The sequence below is a fragment of the Cicer arietinum genome, chromosome 1 (assembly GCF_000331145.2).
Source record: "Cicer arietinum cultivar CDC Frontier isolate Library 1 chromosome 1, Cicar.CDCFrontier_v2.0, whole genome shotgun sequence".
Classification (NCBI taxonomy): domain Eukaryota; kingdom Viridiplantae; phylum Streptophyta; class Magnoliopsida; order Fabales; family Fabaceae; genus Cicer; species Cicer arietinum.
The window spans coordinates 30,140,366-30,162,185 of NC_021160.2; the positions used below are offsets into that span (position 1 = coordinate 30,140,366).

General features: G+C 31.6%; 1 non-coding gene across 1 annotated transcript; it reads right to left on the reverse strand.

Moving 5' to 3' along the window:
• Nucleotides 1–106, reverse strand: LOC113784252 (small nucleolar RNA R71). The gene has a single exon (XR_003470268.1). It is a non-coding gene; the product is annotated as a small nucleolar RNA R71 (small nucleolar RNA).
• Between the last annotated feature and the right edge of the window lie 21,714 nt (nt 107–21,820).

The window sequence follows — 21,820 nt, forward strand, 5'->3', positions numbered from 1 at the left end:
AGAAAGAGGTAAGAGATTTCCAGTTACAAACAAAAAGAAAGAGAATCTCTTTGTGACACTTATAGGAGGTTCAAGAGTTTACTAGCATGATGCCCCAATCATGCTTATGACGACACTGCTCAAATGCAAATATTTTGTAATGGTTTGAGGCCTAACACTAGAATTATGTTGGATGCTACAACAGGTAGTTCTTTGAATTACAAAACCACATCAGAAGCACGAAAAATTATTGAGATCATGGCATTAAATGAACAAATGATGTTGTATGATAGATGTGGTGGATCAAAAAGTGGTATGCTGGAATTGAAAGTTCTGGATGTTGGGTTGGCTCAAGGGAAACTTCTCTCAAAACAGATAGAAGATGTTATCGCCGCTGAGATAAAGAAAAGGATGGCAGCTCTAAATATACAACCCCAAGTGGCCCCTGTCAAATTATTGAAACATATTGATTGTGACTTTTTTGGGGGAGCACCTACAAATGGAGCTTGTGAAGGACCGAATGAAGATGATACAGAAGAACTAGAAGAGGTGAACTTTATGGGTAACAATGGGAAGCAGAATAATCACTACTCTAGAACATAAAATCCGAGTTGGAGAAATCATCCAAATTTTTCGTGGAAAGATCAACAGGGTGGATCTCAAGGTCAACAAGGATCTCAACCAAACCAAGCTCCACCTCAAAAAGATGTTTGGGAGAGTGCTATTGAGAATTTAGTAACAACACAAGTTCTTTCGTTGAAGAGTCAAGAGCCACCCAGAAAAATCACTCAACCTCAATAAAGAATCTAGAGACCCAACTGGCACAAAGAGTGCCTGGAAATTTGCCTAGTGACACAGTTATGAATCCACGAAATAATGTCAATGTTGTGACAACAAGGAGTGGCAAGGTAAGTGAACTAGTACCACCTAATGCCAAAAAGAGTGGGAGTACTTCAACTTCAACACACTCAGAGGAAATGGTCACCAAAACATCAGTTGAGGAGCACATTGCTCTTGAAAATGAGAAAGAACCTGTGGTGTAGAAAAAGGAGCCCTTGCCAAAGCTTGAAATTCAACTTCCATTTCCTCAAAGATTAAGAAAGGAAGAAACTGAAAAACAATTCGGTAAGTTTCTTGATGTTTTAAAAAAATTACAAGAGCAGATGCCAGCTTACGCCAAGTTCATGAAAGAGATTCTGTTAAAGAAAAGAAAGATTGGTAGTGAAATAGTGATGCTTACTGAAGAGTGTAGTGCTATTCTACAGAGGAAACTGCCACCTAAGCTCAAGGATCTTGGAAGCTTATCTATTCCTTGCCTATTGGGGATATAACTTTTGGGAAAGCTTTGTGTGATCTTGGGGCTAATGTAAGTCTTATGCTCATTTCCATATACAAAAGGTTAGGCATTGAAAAAGTCAAAAACACATAACTGATGTTACAGTTTGCGGATCATTCAATGAAACACCCATATGAGGTGGTGGAAGACGTGTTGGTCAAAGTAGATAAGTTCATTTTCCCAGTGGATTTTGTGGTACTAGACATGGAGGAAGACAAATAATATCCCCTTAATCTTGGGGAGACCATTCCTAGCATCAGGGAGAGCTATGATCGATGTGGCAGATGACACCTTAACCTTTAAGGTAAATGAGGAAATAGTTACATTCAATTATCTAAAACCTATAGAGCATTCAAACGAAAGAAAAGGGTGCAACTAAATTGAAATTTTCAATTCGATAGTCGATGAAGAAGTTGAGCATTAAGGACCCATTATGGCATGTGTTATGCCTACCCCAAGATGTTGTTAAAGATATTGAAGATCCAAGAGTAAAAGATGTTTTATTCATGTTAGAAGCATCATCATCCCACTCCCCCCACTTCTATACTACATAGGAGGAGTTGAAAGGGAATGAAGACGAATATGTAGAGAAAAAGAAAGATACACCATTGGTTGAACTCAAACAATTTCCACCTCACTTGAAATGTATCCTTTGGTGAGAAAGATGATGTGTTTTTTGTGTCATATAATACACCTTGACAATGACTGAGGCGTCAAGCTAATGACTTTAAAGAAGTGCTTCGTGGGAGGCAACCCACAAGTAGAGGTAACTTTCATTTTTGCAATCTTATTTTTTTTATTTGAATTTGTTTCTTTTTAATTGTATGTAAACGTGCACTATGATGAAGAATTTTTAACAACTTGAAGCTAGTCTTAAACTATTTGTTTCAGATTTTGAAATCTAAACTCTATTTCTTTGCTCATATCATTGGTTAATTCGATAAGTTTCACTAATGCATGCATTGTTGATTACTCCTTGGTTGTCGAAGTTTCACTTGCCATTTTTTTTTTAAAAACTAAATAAATTTTGTAGTGGCATATTTGACATCATTTAGATAGTTCATACTCTTTCTTATTATCCTAGCTGTGAGCTTTTGAGCCTAAATACTTTAATTATTTGTTGTGTGATTATCTAGACATGTGTTATCCCTTCAAAACTTGCACTAATTTTGACTTGCATCACTTGTAATTTATGCATACACTAAGGTTATTTTGTTTGGTCGTTTGAGCCTTTCTAAATCCCCTATGCAAATTTTATCCTTTGGTAGCCCCTTTAACCCTTGCCCTTTTATTTTGGTTACTAGCCACATTACAAGTCAAAGACTTGACTTTAATTAAATCACCTTACTTGGAGTTAAGAAGAAAAAAAAAACAATTTCTTGTCTTGATAAAGTTCTAAGTTTGGGATTGCTCATGGGATAGCAACCTTTTAAGTTTGGGGTGGTGATTCTGAAAAAAAAGAAGAAAAACAGAGAAACACAAAAAATCAAAACAAAAAGAAAAAAAAAAGAAGGAAAAAAAATTAGTTTATCTACTTTGATAAATAATATCTTTTTGTTTCTTTTGTCAATGTTTGAGAATCTCCACAATGAAAAGGTGAAGAAAAATAAAAAGTGGTAGAATAATTTGAAAATGTATGCCTAACCTCAAGTAGTAAAACCTATTATCCCAAAATGTCATACCCTTACCTAAGCCCCATTACAATCCGAAAGTCCTCCAAAAGTGTATGTGTTTGCTGCATTGTGATTGCTAACTATAATTTTTTCAAGCCTATGGTAGCCTGATGCATGTTCTAGGATTTGAGTGATAAATTCATAACCCTTTCTAAACACTTGAGATAAATTTTGGTGATATTATGTGAAGAGAGAGTTAAATTTAATGAATGAATGCTAAAATGTACAAATTGTGTGGTTTTTTGTAAGCAACCATGGAACATGATGAATATTTTGTAGTAGTTGATGTGATTTGAGAAATTGAGTTTATGTTTGCTTTTAATTGTACCAAATCTGAAATTAATTGTTGCTTGGGGACAAGCAATAGATTAAGTTTCGGGTTGTGATGACTCTTCATCCTATGCATATTTTTCATTGATTGTGTCCTATTTATCTTTAACATTTAGTAAATTTGACGACTTATTTGATATATTTTGTTGATTTTAGTACTTTGATTTAATGAAATGTTTATATTCTTATTTCTTTGATTAATTAGAGATTTTCGTAGTTTTGCGTTATTACTTTGTTTTAGTGCAGTGCTGAATTTTGGTGAGAAATCAAGATGACCTATGTGGAGTATTTCAGCCATATCTAGAGTTGTAGATGTCCAATTTGAGTCAAGACAAGTGAAAATTAAAGCTAAGATCCATAGCTATAACTTTCACGAAGACACCGGAACCCAATTCAAACTAAACAGAGGAGAAAAATACAAAACACATTAAATAGAAGAAGTTGTGCGTCTAAAGCGCAACAGCTGCGCCTGGGGCGCGTGTTACGCGGTAGAATGTTTAATAACGTGTTTTTTCATTTTTTTTTAGGGATGTTTGTGCCTATTGGGAAGTTGGGAGACTGGTGCCTTAGCATAGAAACTTAAAGATGACAATTTCTAACACCATTGGAGCACTTTTATCAACAATCATTCATGAATCTTTCTTGTAATTCTTCTCTAATCTCTATCTTTTCTATATCTGTCATGAGTAACTAATCCTTATTTGTTAAGGATGAGTGTAACAATATGAAACTCTTATTTTTCTAATTTGATTTCTAGTTATATGAATGAGTTTGTTGAATTATTTTTCTCATCTCTTTGCTTAATGCTTTTTATTGCTTTGTCAACACTAAAATGTTCTACGATTCGTATTTTGAAATGGAAGTGGACTTTACGAATGCTTGAGATGAGAAATTCATGAATTTGTAGTCTAGGTATAGATGCAGATCCTAAAACCAATTAAATTAGTTGCAGAGACAATAATTTAAAAAGAGAATTCATGTACAGTAATGTTTAATTCTAATCTTAAATCCACTAAGGAATTAGGGGTTACTTTGGAATTAAATGTTATGTCAATAAGACATTAGGACAAGAATAATAAAGAGAATCCGATAATAATTCAATAAAGGAATTCAGTAACCAGAATCACATTAGACTCCAAGGGATCAATTTAAAAGGATCATCCTTTTCTTATTATAAAGCATCAATTTTATTACTGTTGTTAATTTTCAATATTATTTCAATCAATTTGGGAATATTTTGTTCAATTTTAGTAATTAAATATAATTCGATAGTAAAACGCAATCCTTGAGTTCGACACTCGGTACTACCGTTTTATTATTACTTGCAATGATTCAGTACACTTGCTGAAGCTATCAGGCTATCCCCAACTTGTCCTTAATGATCTTAATTCTCTTCGTGCATTTTTAAATAACCTCAAGCCCTTGAATCCCCTTGTTCCCTACCTCTGACCAACATAGAGGGGTTCACATTTCCTTCCATGTTGTGCCTCATATTTTAATTAAATGGGTTATTACAATAGTTTTCCTCACTCTTAGATTTTAAAGAACCCATTATTTTATACCTCGAAAAATCCTTTCAAATAAGTAAAATAAACTAAAATCGAACCCAGAACCCACATAAAAATGTTTAATCAATTCTAAGAAGAATTCACAATTTCTAAGAGTTATCATTTAAAATTTGATTCGATTGGAGAAAGATTTGGTTCTAGTAGTTCTTAGTTTTTCTTAAAAATGAAACCTCTATTCTAAACTTTGAAATCCCCTTTCTTGTTTGTTCATCATTGAGTCACTAGTCTTGGTTTAATTCTTGAAGATTGAGGGGTAAGATCATGCAAGCAAATGTTTCTGGGAAGGTTTGAGGAACTTAGGTAGGTTTTTACGTTTTGGAGGATTTTGAAGAGAAAAGAAAAATAGAGGATTGAAGGGGATGATGAACAATACCGTGTTGGTGTTCGTCACATTTTTCAACTACAAGAAATGAGGAAAATAAGAATGAAATGATATAATCTTTCTAGGAAAGGAAAATAAGTGAGGGAAATTAGTGGTAAATTCCCTTTTTGACCCTTGGACAATCCTCATATTACCTTTTGCCCACTCCTATTTTAACCAAAATTTATTATTTCTAAAATAATATGCTAAAGTTTAATAAATCTTTATTTCTAAAATAATATGCTAAATTTAAATAAGTGAATTTAAATAAGTGGATTATCCAAGTTTTCATAAAAATCAACCAACCTTCACCATATTAGCAAAAGGTTGTCAACTTTTTCAAACACAATTCAACCCCCTTCTCATGTTTTCACTTTAAAAAGATGTTTTTAGTGTGACAAAGGGAATTTTAAAAGAAAGTTTCTACATCTATTGTATGGTGCAAGAGATTGCTACGCATTCCTCCTAACCTATATGAAACCATTGTTTCAGTACCCCAAGAAACCCCTTATGACTCAACCATCCCAAATCTAAAACCAAAGGAAACAAATATTCAGTACATAATTAGAAATACAAAACTTTTTCAATTATTGCACATAAATTACACTAATCCTTAACAACTTGAAAATAGAGAAAAATGATGTCAGATATTGCATAACTTATATTTTACATTGTATCTAACTCCTTTTGAATAAATATTTTATTTTCAGTCTATTTACGTATATCTATCTTTATCCTTCTTACCTCAAGGGCATAGACCTTCCATTTCAACCACTATGTTGGAATTTGGATGTATACAAACCCCTTTACTTCTTCTCTATTTTGAACAACTAACCCCTAGATATTTAAACTCTATGACTTGTGGTATGGTATGGTCTCCTAATTTCACCTCTAAGAAAGGGATACTTATTATTTTACTAACCTTAAATTCCATATAAACCATTTCAATTTGCATGCTTAACCTTTCATTTTTTGCTAACCTCACATTTCGTATAAATCTTAATTCTATATGCTTCTAATGACATAGAATTTGAATCTTTTTTAATAGTTTGGCATATTGTTTCCTTGGTTTCCCTCAATCTTTGACTATTGGAACATTTTTCATTTTATTTACCCTTCTTATAGGGATTCCTACAATTCTTCTATACATGAGCTTAAACTACCTAATGAAAGACTCTACCACTTTTCTAAAATAGGTGCCACTCATGTAAAAACAATTCAAATCTTATCATGTTTTCTAGAACTTTTTGCCATAGTTTTGCATACCAAACACAACTTTCTGCCATAGTTTTGCATACCAAACACAAAATACTAAGTTGACTAGAGTTAGTATTTGGTGCAATGATATTTAAATCATATAGCAAAAAGAAAAACATCCTAAATTTAACCCACTACCCACAGTCCAATTGGTTCCACCAACTTTGATACCAAAAATGTAGTAATCATCACCATGTATCTAGAATATGATAATAAATTTATACATTTTTTTTTTCATAAGAAATCATATAAAATATCATGAATACAAACTTAAAATATCATTGTAACTATATATAATACATAGTATACAAACATCCTCTAATGTACACAATAAAAATCATATGACACACTTAAAATACATCATTTTAGAGATCTATCCGCTACTTTCTAAACTCCCAACCTCAATCCCTCTTATATGTTATGTTACATAGAAATTAGGGGGTGAGATCATAATCTTAGTGAGTTCTAAGACAATTTTCTCAAAAACAATGAAAACTTAACATAAATATGAAATGCTTTATATTAGCCATAGGCCAAATGTGTAAAATATGTTCCTTTTCTTTAATGCTTAATTCTCTTTATTTTGTAAAGGTGGTCTGGCAATGACCCCGATTGGCGTCCCTATTGTCTTACCATTATGTATTGTTTCATGCTTAAAAAAAAGCTATAATACTACACCAAATATACTTGACCATACTTTTCATGTCTTGTATATGCAATTCATAATAGACATCATGTATGCAATGCATAATGAACATCATGGATGCCAAACATATTATATATTCAATCAAATGTAAATAGTTAATTACATTCAATGTCATAATCAAGTAACCTGAACTTATAACTATTATACTAGTCAAACATTAGAACCATATTCAAATTCAAGGCAATAATTAGGAACATATTCGAAGAAAAAGAAGAAGAAGAAGAAGATAATTAAAGGCTAAAATTGATCAGAAGCAGAAAAATGCATCAGAGGCAAAAACTGAATAAAAGCAGAAAATGCATCATAGGAAAAAATTGATCAAAAGCAGGATATTGCATTAGAGAGGGTTTAAGGAATCACATTAATTTAGTAATTTTCCCATCATAATTAACCCCCATTTCTTAAATCTTTAACACATCATAATCATCACACAAGCATATCATCACACAAACATATGCAGAATGGATGAGAAGAACTAGAAATAGCTTTAGTTAGTGTCAAGAAACACATTTCATTAAATCAGTGATATGGGTCATGTTTACGCCATAGTTAGTTTTTTCTATACATAGCGGTAGATACTCTTATTTTAGGGGCTACAAATTTGTTTTCACAAATCACATCGAATGAATGATTATCGATTCTCTATCAAAATTCATAAGGACGTCGTTTACTTTACATCATTTTCCTTTTATTTGTTTACTCTCATGCCTTCACTTACATCTCATTTTTTCTTGTAATTTACTTTGCAATTTACTTTCTTTGCAATTCATGATTCCTGCTCTTTGAAAATATTGCAATTTGTATTTTTGGCATATGTCTACCAATCCCATGCCTTCATGCTTGGGTTGTTTCTTTTGAAAACTCTTAAAATTTTGCATTGATTCTTCTGCATTAGATCATTATTTTCTCAATACGTGTATTGTAGTATAAGTGATCTAGGATTCCTGTCAAAGTTCACACCATCTTACATTCAAAAATCCGTTCCATTGTATAGCATGCAAAAACCATTTTATTGCACACTATTTCCAAATCTTTTCTTGCATTTAAAACTTTAATCATAATTTTACTTTGAAAACTTTTTTATATAAATTTATTGGCATTAAAATTACTTTTAAATCAAAACATTATCATTTTCAATACACATTTTACTGAATTTTCATTTTTAATTTAATAATTGATAGGATAAAACCATCACAAAATCATGTATGCGAACTGACCATTGAATTTCTCCATCCTCGATTAATTGTCATGTAGTCGGTAAGTAATAATACATGTCTAGATCCCACAATTAAACATTCTATTTATTGATGTTTTTGTAGCTCCTATTTAATTTAAAATCAACGTTGACAAATTTTCACACGCAGTGGAACTTTTTGAATTTATATTGGTTGATATGGGAATATATGGTGATTTAGAGTATACTCCGTAAACGTGTACTAATGTATGCTAAAAAATTACACTTCTTTCAAGCACTAGTTCTAGTAGCAACATATGTTTTATTGAGTCTAGTTCAACTCCAAAAATAATCTCTAGAAAAGGGCAAATATGTTTTATGTTATGATAAAAAAACATTAGCTTTAGTCACTAGGTGACATGTTTAAGAAGCACAATCATGTTTTAGGACAAAAAATTATGAAACTTTTCTTGAGCTTCGTAACTCAACCATAAACATTGTTAAAGAAACCACACCTGGTTTTCGTTCTTTCTCTTATTATTATTATTTTTTTTATTTGTGAGTGAATTGTAAGTGTGAGAAAAAAAATAAAATTATGAAAGGAGTAGTAGTAGCTTCATCCACGTAATTAAGTTTAAGGAGGGAGGATTTTCTTTCCTAGTTTGCCTTTGGTTAACATAACTGGTATTGGTCTAAAACCAACAACCAATCTAATAACTATTCATTTAGATATATCGTCATGATTGAAAAGCGATGAGGATAACAACCCATCAATGGAAAAGGAGGCTGATGTTACAAGTTTTCCACCAAGATATATGGAGGGTTGATAGGAATAATCATATTGATAATATATTGGGTGATGTTTCAAGATTGGTGTATTAGTAGCGATTCAACAAGTGTACTGAATCGTTGCAATTAATAATAAAACGGTAGTAATGAGTGTCGAACTCAATGATTGCGTTTTACTATTAAATTGTATAATTTACTAAAATTGAACATAAAGTTTTCGAATTGATTGAAATAATATTTGAAATTAACAACAGTAATAAAATTGATCTTTTATTATAAGAAAAATATCAAGGATGAGTTTCCCTTCAAATTCAACCTTGCAATCTAATTTGATCCTAGTTACAAAATTCCTTTATTGAATTATTACCGAATTCTCTTTGTTATTCTTGCCCTAATGTCTTAGTGACAAAACCTTTAACTTCAAAGTAACCCCTAATTCCTTAGCGGATTTAAGATTAGGATTAAGTTTTCTCCTTCAGGAATTCTCCTGTTAAACTACTACCACTACAAGAAAACTGTTGTTATCTACGGCATATTTTATCTTTACCCACGACATGTCCGTAGGTAAATAAAAATTACCCACGGATTACCGACGGACACGGGTTCTTAGCTAAATCGCTCGTAGGAATATATTTATCGACGGAAAAGCAATAGGTTACACTTACTTAAGGATTATCTGTGGGTAGTATGACTTACCGAGACTCCATGGGTAGTATGACTTACCGAGACTCCGTGGGTAAACCTACTCATAGATGTTATGTGGATAATGCCGTAGATAATTACCTACGGACATGTCGCAAGTAATGTTACTGACGGACCATCCGTGACAAATGTTCATCTTGATATTTGATATTTATAATTTTATCTATGACATGTCCGTGGGTAATGAAAAAATGATTGTAAATCTATTTTTGTTTTTTTACGGTTTGCTGTATTTTTTTAATATATGTTTAAAATAAATTATAAGCATATTAAAATATCATTGTCAAAACAAAGTGAAATTTTATATAAACAGTGTTTTTAAAATACACTTCCTGACTGCCACAAGTTTCAAAATAAGGGAAACTTGCACTACCATAAGTTTCAAAATACACATTCTCACTACCATAACTTACACATTGTCACTACCATAAGTTTCAAAATACACATAACCAAAATACACATTATCACTACCATAAGTTTCAAAGTACTACTATACGAAACTAACATGAAATAAGTGCTACTCATCGCCGTCATCATCGTTAGACTCATCCTCGTCATAATCTGGATGACGACGACGACAAGATGACTCAGCCTGTATGGAAGCAACACTTTTTGCCACCATCTTCTACAAACTGATTACGACTTATTGCCTTTGTTATAAAATCTTCAACACCTTTCGCAAATGCTGGTTTCAACCCCCCTCGTTGAACATAAAGTCTATCATATACCCAACTACGATCTGGGTGGTAGCCATCCATACTTTGAAGGACAAACAAAGAATTGAGGAGCAACGAAACTGCTAACATAATGTAAAATAGAATAGTATAGTAAAATAAAATCAAATAGATAATTCACATCAAATAGAATAGTATAGTATAGTAAAATCAAATAGAATAGTATAGTAAAATCAACTCAAATCAAATTAGGACTCAATTTATTGAAACTAGGAAGCAAATGCAAATGTATCATTATAGCAAATTATTGCAACTTTCACTTGTCTTTTTTGACACACACATTAATCATGCTTTGCCCATTCAATATTTACTATCACAATTTTTATTTCAACCGCTTGGACCACTTTTTTTTATTATTTATGAATTGAACTAGACTTATGAGATACTTAGTTCATTGAGCACCAAAAATGATGGGAATGAAACATACCGGCTTGCTTGCAGTGCTTCGTCTTCACTACCAACTATTAGGGATATAATGGGGCTTGTAACCGGAATTCCTGTTAGCAAATGAAAGTCCTAACAGCAGCTGCAAAATTGAAAGTCCTGTTAGCAAATGAAAGTCCTGTTAACAAGAAAGAATCCCTTGAAGTCACAATACACCATACAAAGGTGTTAACAAGACAGTAAAAATTCAAATATATTTTCACACAATCCTTAGAAAAATAATGTCCACACAAAAATCACAGGCTATACCACATAAGTAAAACATCCCCAAATCATGTGCTATACATGTGGCAGTTCACATTAATAAACAGCTTTTATTCACTAAATAATACATTCTATGGAATTATGAACAAAAATCAGTTAGAATACCTGAACTGAACAAGAACAATTTTTAAGCTTGGAGTTAGTTTCTCTTTCTCCACAAAAAAGTGGATCGAAGAGAGCATCAGAGCCGTCGATGGAATTAACCAACCCACCAAAACAACTACTCGTCTCTGTCTCTGACCCATCCAAACCTGTTAAGGCACGTATACATTCATTATTGGTAGCTTATGAGCTAATTAATTAAGCTACTCATCAATTATTGGTACTTTCTTTTTATATTATTATTAATTAATCATCTATACTATACTATTGCAGCGAGAGAGAAATCATTGCAAGGGTCCAACTTCAAGTTCTGAACAAGAAGGACCTAAAAGCTAAAACACCAGATGATAAGGTTATTACTTAACTCTTTTCATATAAGCTTCTGCATATATCTGGTGTAACAGATTATACCTTCTGCATAATCTGGAACTTTAACCATATGCAATGTCAAAAACCTATCTTCCTTTCTATTTGTTGTTTTATTGTTGACCCTTTCACACTGAAAAGGGTTCTTCCTGACACACCCACCACTCCAGTTGTTACTATTCCATTCCTGTATACTAATGGGTTCAAATTCTTTCAAACAGGTGCAAATTGGTGAACTCATTGAACTACAGCTTGCAAATGCCCCGCATATACCATAACCATCACATTTTGATTGTTGGCTAGTCCATATAACTTGCACTTCATTCCTCACAGCATCTCATGATGTTGATTCTAATATTCCTTGTGAATTAAGGATATAAATCACAAATTCCTCATCATTTGGGATTGCATAATATACATTTATATTCCCTTCTTTGTCATTTCCACCTTGAAAACCGTTAAACAGTACTAGAAGAGAAACTCCCAATGGATAGATTAGAAGGGCTTTTCCGTGATGTTAGTTTTACTTTCTCACCTGCTCTTTTGTCGATAAAATGTTTCATACCAGGCAATAATGTAGTTGAAGGTTGTTGAATACTCTGCCATAAGATGTTTCCGGTTATACTCTCCAAAAGAACAAGGTTACCAAAATCCAAAAACTGGACAGTAGTATTCAATGCTGTGCTGGACGAATTTGATGACCAAATGTCTTGTTTCTGTCCATTCAATATCACAAGGTTTCCATCTTCCGATATTGTGACAATCCCATTAGAATCATTCAGTGATTGGTTTCTGTTAGCCACCCATATGATTGTAGATTGAGACTTCCACCAAATTCCAACATAACGGATTATTAATACAGTAAAATATAATTAATTCATTCTTCCAACTATGTTGAAGTAGATTATTAATACACACTTTTATTTGTGTAACTGTGCAATGCACATACTACTTTTGGATATATCTTGATCTATATATAAACTAATTGGATATATCACAAACACAAGAGAGAGTCCTTAAACAACTTCTAATTCAACCACGTTTTCTGATATTTAACTCTTTTCGCTTCCAATCCAACTAGATCCTGGCATTTTCTTTACATTTCTTATCTCCATTAGTTCTCTCAGACTCACCATTAGTTATCAGATTCAGCAGTTAACTCACATAACAACTAGATGTAAATAAACAATGAAACTGAACACAATACCTAATATCAAGATGTAAATAAACAATAAAAATGCAAGAGTTAAACATGAACACAGTACCTAATATCCTAATTGAACATGAACAACAACCAAGTAACACAGATTGGTTCGAGAAAGAAGCAGCCATTGTACTCTATTGTGTTTTTGTTTAACTACAACACTATTAACTACAACATTATGTAAGATTTATCAGTAAGACTTTGGGCTTTTTAAGTAAGACTCCATTCAGTGAAAATGGTTAGGGTTTTCAATACAAATTGGGGCTTTTTCAGTAAGACTCGATTTCAGTAAAAATTGATTTCAAAAAATGAAAAGATATTAGAAAATTAGTCGATTCAGTGACGCCGACGACAAAATGTTACTGAATCGGCGTTTCAGTGACGGCGACGGCGAAATGTTACTCGATTTCAACACGATAATAAAGGAAGATAACTTACCTTAAGAGATAGTGATCATCACGGCGGCATCCAGAACGGTCGACATAGTAGATTGCAATATGGAGGAGGTGATTATCCACCGTTATTCAGTAATGTGGGTTGGCCTGGATTACTTAGTGTGTCGCGCGTAGGAGGGATGCGCGCTTTGGGATGCGGAGGAGCGAAGCAGCTCGAACGAGAAACCCAGCTCCCTAACCTAATGCGGCACCGGGTTCGGACAAGAAGAAGGGAAGAAGGGCTTAGGGTTCTCTGGTTGCATCTGAATGTGACTTCTATTGGTTTTGCACCTAAACCATTTTTTAAAAAATTCAACAGAAAATTTTTCTAAAAAATAGACATTACCTACGGATAAGTTGTAGTAAAAATAATACGAAAATTTTTTGCAAAATTTAAGTTAGGATTGTATTTTTTTTTTCTTTACCCACGGATTTTTTAATTTTACTTACGGAATTACTGTGGTAATTAATTAAAAAAAAAATTTATTTTATACAACAATTCACACGGTTTTTCCGTAGATAACAATTAATTTACCCACGGATTACGATCCGTGGCTAATTTTCCGTAGGTATACAAATGTTTTCTTGTAGTGTACCTTGGCAACTAATTTAATTGGTTTCATGATATGCATCTATCCTTAGACTATAGTATCATGAATTTCTCATCTCAAGCATTCGTAAAGTCTACTACCATTTCAAAATACGAATCATAGAACATTTTAATGATGATCCAGCAATAAAAAGTATTAAGCACATAGATGAGAAAAATAATTCAATAAACTCATTGATATAACTAGAAATCAAATCAGAAAAATAAGGGTTTCATCTTGTTACACTCATCCCTAACAAATAGGGTTTAGTTACTCATGACAGAGATAAAAAAGATAGAGATTAGAGAAGAATTACAAGAAAGATTCATGAATGATTCTTGATAAAACTGCTCCAATTGTGTTACAAATGGTCGTCTTTGAGTTTCTCTACTAGGGCACAAGTCTTGCTACTTTCCAAAAGTCAAAAGGATACCTAGAAAGTGAAAAAAAAAACGTGTTTTAATACATTTAGCCGTGTGCCACGCGCCCCATGTGCAAGTGGATAGAGTCAAGAATGCCGAAATGCGCCCCAGTCGTAGGTTTTTGCGCTTCACACGCACAACATCTACTATCTGACTTATACTGCATATTTCTCCTCTTTCCAGTTCGAATTTTGTTCCAGTGTCTTCATGCAAGTTGTAGCTATGGATTGTAGATTTCATTTTGACTCTGTGTGACTCCAATAGGGCATCTACAACTCCAAGTATGGCTTAACTACTCCACATAAGTCATGTTGATTTCTCACCAAAATTTAGCACAACACTTAAACAAAGAATCAACGCAAAACTACGAAAAATCTCTACTTAATCTAGGAAATAAGAACATAAATATTTAATTAAATCCAAGAACTAAATTCAACAAAATATATCAAATAACTCCTTAAACTAACTAATGATTAAAGATAAATAAGACTAAAAACAATGAAAAATATGCATATAATGAAGAGTCATCACAACCCTAAAATTAATCTATTGCTTGTCCCAAGCAACAATTAATTTTAGATTTGGTAAAGTTAAAAGCAAACTTAAACTTAATTTCTCAAATCAAATCAAATTGAATTCTCAAAGTCCCAGCTACTACAAAATATTCATCATGTTCCATTGTTCCTTCAAAAAAAAAAACACACAATTTGTACACTTTAGCATTCATATATCAAGTTCAACTCTCTATTCACACAATCTCACCAAAATTTCTCTCAAGTATTAAAAAGGGTTATGAATTTATCACTAAAATCCTAGAACATGCATCACGCTACCATAGGCTTGAAAAACTTCTAGTTAGCAATCACAATGAAATAAACACATACATTTTTGGATGACTTTTGGGTTGTAATGTGGCTTAGGTAAGAGTATGATATTTTGGGATAGTAGGCTTTACTACTTGGAGTGAGGTACACATTTTCAAGTTATTCTACAATTTTTTTCTTCACATTTTCATTGTGGAGATTTTCAAACATTAACAAAAGAACCAAGAAGATGTTATTTATCAAAGTACACAAACTGAATATTTTTTCCTTCTTTTTTTTATTTTTTATTTTTTATATATTTTATTTATGAGAATCACCACTCCAAACTTAAAAATTTGATATCCCATGAGCAACCCCAAACTTAGAATTTTACTAAGCAAGACAAAAGTTTTCCTACTTACCTCCAAGTAAGGTGATTATATTAAAGTCAGATATTTTCCTTGTAATGTAGGGGCTAGCAAATGATAAAATTTTCATAGGGTAGTTAAAAAGGCTCAAACGACCAAATAAAATACACTCAGTGTATGCATAAATTAAAAGTGATGCAAGTCAGAATTAGTGCAAGTTCTGAAGGGATAACACATGCCTGGATAATCACACAACAAAGAATTAAAGTGTTTAGGCTCAAAAGCTCACATCTAGGATAATAAGAGAGAGTATGAACTGTCAAAATAATGTCAAACATGCCACTGCAAAAAGTATTTATTTATTTTGAAAAGAATAGCAAGTGAGACCTTGATAACCAAGGAGTAATCAACAATGCATGCAATAGTGAAACTCGTCGAATTGAGCAATGATATGTGCAAAGAAATGGAGTTTAAATTTCAAAATTCCAAACAGAAAACTTAAAACCAAATGCAAGTTGTTAATAATTCTTCATCATAGTGCACGTTTAAACACAATTAAAAAGAAACAAATTCAAATAACAAAAATAAGATTGCAAAATTAAAAGTTACATCTACTTGTGGGTTGCCTCTCACGAAGTGCTTCTATAAAGTCATTTGCTTGATGCAACAGTTATTGTCAAGGTGGCATATATGATAGGAATAACACATAATCCTTCTTCTTCTTTTTCTTTGGTAGAAATTCCATGAACTTGATAAATAAATGATGTTGCTTCGATGTCCTTTTCAATTGGACATTGATGAACAAGGCATAGATTGAATCTCAAACTTCATCAATCCCTTATTTTTTCTTTTCCTCATTCGTCTCTTCTTCTTGCGTATCTTCTTCTACCACAACAATGAAATCATCTTCAATCTTCAATTTCTCCTCCATCTTCTCAAACTTAACCACTTATTCAAATTACCTCTCACATTGACTTTCAAATCTTTAAATTGAAACCATGTTATTCTTCTGTAATTCAACCAAAACGTATGTAATGTGAAAGTCTTTGTCATCTGATTCATTGGATAGAATTTTAGGAGGTAGAATTTGTTCCCAGTTGATCTTTTTCATATAACACTCGTTGTCTTCTACTTCTTTGACCAAAAAATAGTGCGACAAAGTCATCAAAACAAGTTTCATTCATATGTTCTTCTCCGGAAAAGTCACACCTAAGAGGCCGCATCTGAGGGATTTGAGGGTGATATTGTAAAAATGCATCTCTCAAGATTTATCCCTCAACTATGCATAATACAACAGATATAAGACCATCTTCATATAATTGTAGTAGAATACCATCATTACAATCTTTAATGCTCAACAGCGAATAGTTGATAGCATTTCAGCAAGTGTGTTGAATCGTTGCAAGTAATAATTAAAACGAAATTACCAGGTGTCGAACTCAAGGATTGCATTTTACTATCAAATTATATTTAATTACTAAAATTAACAACAGTAATAAAATTGATCATTTATAATAAGAAAAATGTCGGGGATGAGTTTAGCTTCAAATTCAACCTTGGTGTCTAATTTATCCTAGTTATTGAATACCTTTGTTGAATTATTACCGAATTCTCTTTATTATTCTTGCCCTAATGTCTTAGTGACAAAACCTTTAATGCGCCTTAGGCACAGCTGCTGCGTTTCAAGAAGCACAACTTTTTCTATTTGATGTTTTCTACATGTTTCTCCTCTTTTGAGTATGAATTGGGTTCCGGTGTCTTCATGAACGTCTTAGCTATGGATATATGCTTTCATTTGCACTTGGTTTGACTCCAATTGTACATTTTCAAGTCCAGATATGGCTGAAATATGCCACATAGGTTATGTTGATTTCTCACCAAAATTCAACACTGCATTAAAACAAAGTTACAACACAAAACTCCCAAAAATCTCTACTTAATCAAAAAAATATTAACATAAACATTTCCTTAAATTAAAGAACTTAAATCAACAAAATATATCAAATTACACCTTAAATTAACTAATGGTTAAAGATAAATAAGACTAAAATAAATGAAAAATATGCATATCATGAAGAGTCATCAATAGTCATCTCAAACCAAGAAGAGACAAACCACTAGCTCACCATATTAGCAAGCTCAACAAATAAAAATAGAAAATAAAAGAAAAATAGTTTTTCTTTTTTTTTTAAATTAAAAATAAAAACAAAAGTTTTAATGCAGAGCAAAAAATTTCAATTCAGTAGCTAAATTATAACTCAATAGTGAGATGACAATCACCAGCAACGGCGCCGAAAACTTGATAGCATTTCAACAAGTGTACTGAATCGTTGCAAGTAATAATAAAACGGTAGTACCGAGTTTCGAACTCAAGGATTGCGTTTTACTATTGAATTATAATTAATAACTAAAATCGAACAAAAAGTTTCCGAATTGGTTGAAATAATATTTGAAATTAACAACAATAATAAAATTGATCATTTATTATAAGAAAAATGTCAGGAATTAGTTTCACTTCGAATCCAACCTTGGTGTCTAATTTGATCCTTGTTACTAAATTCCTTTATTGAATTATTATCGAATTTGCTTTATTATCCTTTCCCTAATGTCTTAGTGACAGAACTTTTAATTCCAATGTAACCCCTAATTCCTTAATGGATTTAATATCAGAATTAAGTCTTACCGTATAGGAATTATGTTGTTAAACTGTTGCCTTTGCAACTAATTAATTGGTTTCATGATCTGCATCTATCTCTAGAATACAAATTCATGAAATTCTCATCTCAAGAATTCGTAAAGTTCACTCCCATTTCAAAATACGAATCGTAGAACATTTTAATGTTGATCAAGCAATAAAAATCGTTAAGCACAAAGATGAGAAAAATAATTCTATAAACTCATTCATATAACTAGAAATCAAATAAAAAATATAAGGATTTCATCTTGTTACACTCATCCCTAACAAATAGGGTTTAGTTACCCATGACAAAGATAGAAAAGATAGAGATTAGAGAAGAATTACAAGAAAGATTCATGAATGATTCTTGATAAAACTGCTCCAATGGTGTTAGAAACGGTTGTCTTTGAGTTTCTATGTCAGGGCGCAAGTCTCCCAACTTCCCAATAGTAAAAAAGATCCCTAAAAAGTGAGGAAAAAAAACAAGTTTTTTTAAATTCAACTGCGTGCTACACGCCCCAGGAGCGAGATTTGTGCTCCGGCTGTGCCTGGACAATGTCAAAAAGGTGGATATGCGCCCCAGGCGTAGCTGTTGTGCTTTAGGCGCACAAGTTCTTCTGTTTGACGTTTTCTGCATGTTGCTCCTCTTTTTAGTCTGAATTATGTTCCGGTGTCTTCATGTAAGTTGTAGCTATGGACTTGAGTTGACTCCAATTGAACGTCAGCACTGCACTAAAATAAAGTAACAATGCAAAACTCTGAAAAATCTCTACTTAAACAAGGAAATAATAACATAAAAATTTCATTATATCAAAGAACTAAAATCAACAAAATATATCAGATAATGTAACACCCCGATTTTTAACAACGCGAGTGTATTTTCTTTTTTCAAATTCATAAAAACAAAGAAATAAAGAAGAAAATACTTTTGGATAAATATTCAAGTCGTAACATAACGACAAAGTCAACAAATATTTACAAGCAGCAAAATAGTTTTTGAAATCAAAATCCAAAGTATTCAAACATCAAAATACACCGGGGGTATGAGGTCTATCAGACATAGCTCATACCCCTAGGGTATTCTCGACAGACACCAGTTGTAAGACCCTTAATTTTAAATCCTAAATTATACAATTTTAGGGTATTTGGTGTTGAAGTTCTTAGGCTTTTAGTCCAGTTTTTGGTAATTAGTGGGTTAAATGCCAAAAATATATATTTGGAAATTGGATTAAAATTATTTGTCGAAGAATAATTTATTTACATTATGAAGAATTGGACACCAGAGAGTTTTGTTAAAAATATCACTTGTCGCTGAAAATTTTATATGTCAGTTGCGTTGCGACGATAGTTGATATTTTTATCAAAATGGTTTGAGAAGTGATGATTTTCATAAATATATTATTTGTCGAAGAATAATTTATTTACATTATGAAGAATTGGACACCAGAGAGTTTTGTTAAAAATATCACTTGTCGCTGAAAATTTTATATGTCAGTTGCGTTGCGACGATAGTTGATATTTTTATCAAAATGGTTTGAGAAGTGATGATTTTCATAAATATCTACATATTTAGGTATTTATTGGTTTAGGTTTAATTATTATATATATATATATATATATATTATATTATTATTATTAGTAATATATATATATATATATATATGAATCTTTTAATGTCTTGTTTACTTAATGTTTGTTTTGAAAATCGTTTAAGTTAAATGAGTATTAAGAATGGGGAATCTCTTAATGTCTTGTTTACTTAATGTTTGTTTTGAAAATCGTTTAAGTTAAATGAGTATTAAGAATGGGGAATCTCTTAATGTCTTGTTTACTTAATGTTTGTTTTGAAAATCGTTTAAGTTAAATGAGTATTAAGAATGGGGAATCTCTTAATGTCTTGTTTACTTAATGTTTGTTGTGAAAATCGTTTAAGTTAAATGAGTATTAAGAATGGGGAATCTTTTAATGTCTTGTTTACTTAATGTTTGTTGTGAAAATCGTTTAAGTTAAATGAGTATTAAGAATGGGGAATCTTTTAATGTCTTGTTTACTTAATGTTTGTTGTGAAAATCGTTTAAGTTAAATGAGTATTAAGAATGGGGAATCTTTTAATGTCTTGTTTACTTAATGTTTGTTTTGAAAATCGTTTAAGTTAAATGAGTATTAAGAATGGGGAATCTTTTAATGTCTTGTTTACTTAATGTTTGTTTTGAAAATCGTTTAAGTTAAATGAGTATTAAGAATGGGGAATCTTTTAATGTCTTGTTTACTTAATGTTTGTTTTGAAAATCGTTTAAGTTAAATGAGTATTAAGAATGGGGAATCTCTTAATGTCTTGTTTACTTAATGTTTGTTTTGAAAATCGTTTAAGTTAAATGAGTATTAAGAATGGGGAATCTCTTAATGTCTTGTTTACTTAATGTTTGTTTTGAAAATCGTTTAAGTTAAATGAGTATTAAGAATGGGGAATCTCTTAATGTCTTGTTTACTTAATGTTTGTTGTGAAAATCGTTTAAGTTAAATGAGTATTAAGAATGGGGAATCTTTTAATGTCTTGTTTACTTAATGTTTGTTGTGAAAATCGTTTAAGTTAAATGAGTATTAAGAATGGGGAATCTTTTAATGTCTTGTTTACTTAATGTTTGTTGTGAAAATCGTTTAAGTTAAATGAGTATTAAGAATGGGGAATCTTTTAATGTCTTGTTTACTTAATGTTTGTTTTGAAAATCGTTTAAGTTAAATGAGTATTAAGAATGGGGAATCTTTTAATGTCTTGTTTACTTAATGTTTGTTTTGAAAATCGTTTAAGTTAAATGAGTATTAAGAATGGGGAATCTTTTAATGTCTTGTTTACTTAATGTTTGTTTTGAAAATCGTTTAAGTTAAATGAGTATTAAGAATGGGGAATCTCTTAATGTCTTGTTTACTTAATGTTTGTTTTGAAAATCGTTTAAGTTAAATGAGTATTAAGAATGGGGAATCTCTTAATGTCTTGTTTACTTAATGTTTGTTTTGAAAATCGTTTAAGTTAAATGAGTATTAAGAATGGGGAATCTCTTAATGTCTTGTTTACTTAATGTTTGTTGTGAAAATCGTTTAAGTTAAATGAGTATTAAGAATGGGGAATCTTTTAATGTCTTGTTTACTTAATGTTTGTTGTGAAAATCGTTTAAGTTAAATGAGTATTAAGAATGGGGAATCTTTTAATGTCTTGTTTACTTAATGTTTGTTGTGAAAATCGTTTAAGTTAAATGAGTATTAAGAATGGGGAATCTTTTAATGTCTTGTTTACTTAATGTTTGTTTTGAAAATCGTTTAAGTTAAATGAGTATTAAGAATGGGGAATCTTTTAATGTCTTGTTTACTTAATGTTTGTTTTGAAAATCGTTTAAGTTAAATGAGTATTAAGAATGGGGAATCTTTTAATGTCTTGTTTACTTAATGTTTGTTTTGAAAATCGTTTAAGTTAAATGAGTATTAAGAATGGGGAATCTCTTAATGTCTTGTTTACTTAATGTTTGTTTTGAAAATCGTTTA